Source organism: Phalaenopsis equestris, unplaced genomic scaffold (assembly GCF_001263595.1).
Source record: "Phalaenopsis equestris unplaced genomic scaffold, ASM126359v1 Scaffold000002, whole genome shotgun sequence".
In the NCBI taxonomy this organism is placed as follows: Eukaryota; Viridiplantae; Streptophyta; class Magnoliopsida; order Asparagales; family Orchidaceae; genus Phalaenopsis; species Phalaenopsis equestris.
In genome coordinates this window covers 7,272,600-7,275,424 of record NW_018164444.1, presented here as the reverse complement: position 1 = coordinate 7,275,424, position 2,825 = coordinate 7,272,600, and the positions used below count along the sequence as shown (strand labels likewise).

General features: G+C 35.3%; 1 long non-coding RNA gene across 1 annotated transcript; it reads left to right on the top strand.

Annotated features, from left to right (window-relative positions):
• The first annotated feature begins 1,886 nt into the window (after positions 1–1,886).
• Positions 1,887–2,771, top strand: LOC110037939. The gene is made up of 3 exons (XR_002295380.1): positions 1,887–2,048; positions 2,548–2,603; positions 2,684–2,771. It is a non-coding gene; the product is annotated as an uncharacterized LOC110037939 (long non-coding RNA).
• Positions 2,772–2,825: the final 54 nt, after the last annotated feature.

Sequence of the window (2,825 nt, the reverse complement as noted above, 5' to 3'; positions counted from 1 at the left end):
GTCTCATCAATGTGCATTAGCATAAGAAATCACTCAATAAAACAACCTCTTTTATCAATAAAATGGATAACAATAGTTGTTTTATCTTTAAACTGATATAACTTGAAACCCATCTATTATATATGTGAATAACTAAATCATTAATAATAATATTTGCAGTCTCAACAATCACTTGTGCAAATTTTTATTCTAAATATTAGAAGAAATAAATTTGTTGTTTGTTGAGCATTTTTGTAACTTGTTGTCAATTGCATTCAATTGATACAATGCATTTTGATCACAAGATTTTTTTAGCAAAACTCATATTTTTATCGCGATTTATTAAGCGCCTGTTTGGGGCAGCTTATAAATGCGGGTGGTGTTTTGAAAATGTTGTCGTCGCCGCGTTTGTTTCTTGCCTTCCGAAAACTTATTGGAAAACACCATTTCGATTTTCTTAATAGACGTGGGCCGCAGGATCGACCCGTGGCCCACGTCTTGAATCCGCGTCAAGCGAATTTTTTACTTCGCCGCAATTCTTTTGTCCTTCTCTTTCCTCTCCTCCTTCGCTGAAAATGAGTTAGCTGCGGTGTCTTTAGGTCGAGCATTTAATTCACAGCTCTTACCATCTTGCCGCGAAGCTGACCTCTTTTGAACAATGTCATTGTCGACTTCGAAGAGAAGGCTAGCGCACATTTGTTTTTCTTACTAATTCGGAAGAAGGTCAATCATATGTGTTTGCTTGTTTTCATTTTTTTATTCCTTCAATTTTCCTCGTGAATTGCTTATGTCACGAATATACTATCCTTATATTTTTTTTTGGATGGCCTTGGAAGAAAAAAACATATAGAACAAATTTATGGCATGAATACATTGTGAAGTTAGGTTATGAAGAAAAAAATAAGTATTTTTTATTATTTCACATCCATGTTTTATTTTGTAATTGATCACGAAATCATCTAGATTTTTCCTACGATATAGTTTACCTTACTTGAAATAAACGTGATCACGAAATCATCTAGATTTTTCCTACGATATAATTTACCTTGAAATAAACATAGTATGTTTTGATAAGCAATTCCATAGCTCATTTGGTTTATTTGTTGTTCATGTGTTTTAAGTTCATGACTTCCCCCAAACGAACAAGTTGGGTAGGAAGGATTTGAAATTTTTTTTTATGATTAGTCTTGTGAGCTCGGTCCACGATTTGATTTGGTAATTGTGACATTTATGGAAGTTAATTAAATTTTATTTAATTCTTTCTTCTTCTATGGATTCTCCCGCCTTCCTCTTGTTGGTAAATTGAGGAAAGCAATATTAATTAAGATTGCTTAATATTTCTTTCTCCATATCTCCTCCCTTGCTTCCTTTGGAATTCGTTAATTAAAAGACAACTAATTAAAAGTTGCTTCCTTAATGGGCCAAATTAGACCATTTAAGGAAGAATAAAGAAATAATTGCAAATCAAGCTATGTCTTTAATGTGTCTAAGAACAGCTAATTAAGGTAGTTAATCTGGAATTAAAAGCTGGCTCAAAAATTTCACCTGCTTTCTCTCCCGAGGCTTATGTTTAGGGTTTAGGGCAAAAATTGACATGATTACCAGCAAATCTGTCCAAATAATCTTGAATGAAGAAACAGATCACGCAAGCGAGTGCATTCAGAATGTCAATTTTATCAAGATAGATATCAATTTTGCTAGGGTTTTGCGTTTGAGCCAGCGACATGCAAATTGAAGCTTTTAAATAGTAATAATAATTATTATTATAATATAATTTAAAAAAGTTCCTATTAAAGTAACGCAGACACCCGCTCGCCGTAAAGTTTCTCCCCCTGGCCCGAATGCTGGCGAACCAGCCGCCACCGTCGTCCAAGACTCCCCCTCGCACTCGAAATTTGCGGCGCGGTCCGAGCTCCTCGTCGGCGAAGCCTCTCCCGACGCCTCCTCTCCTCCGTGCCTTAGCGCTCCGAGGGTTTTCGTGCAAGATCCGTGGTCTTCTTCTTCTCTCGGCCAACAGCACACACACCCTGTTCTTTCACGCCGGCGAAGTCTTGCCGGCCTTCATTGACGTATTGCAATTTTCGCATTTTCTTTTCCGAATTCGCTTTCAGTTTTCTTGTAAATTGAAAATATGTTTTAGAGAAGGGCGATTTGTTTTCGCTCTTTTTAAGCGTGAAAGCGAAATCATCAAATTTAGAGGAGTTTTGAGAAGGTTTATAGTGTATAAAGTTGATGTTCTTTTGTTACTTCATCCATCTGTATTCTGTTTTTAGCAAACTTCTTTGCTTTCAAAATGTGGATTCTTACCTCAAGCAACCAATTGAGCCCTTGAAGTAGCTTCCATACTGCTTGATGCAATTGTTTGTTTTTTTTCGTGATAGTTGAAACATGTGAAATTGGTCCATGAACTCTTTATTCAACGACTTTTAATGCTTTTGACATTCTGCCTTCTCATTCTTTGCTAATACGGTGAAGGGTGAAAGAGAAAGGAATGTTATAGAATGCTAAGCTTATTAATGTTAAGAATATCATTCTTTCTTTTTAATTTATATGTATTTGTGATTACAGATTTCAAAAAAGGGTTACAAGTCAGCATAGGATGGATACAACTAGCTCAAAGAATGGTGTGATTTTCAGATATTTTACTCGGTATATATTGCTGAGTTCTTATGCTGTTCTAAATTGAGTGATTTCAGTTTTATAGCAAGGAAAGAAGGGAGTGAAGAAAGAAACTGGACTTGGTCTAACATATAAAAAGGATGAAAATTTTGGAGAATGGTACTCTGAGGTTAGTGTTATGGATGATTTAGGATTTTTATTTTATTTACATTATTGAAATATTCTCT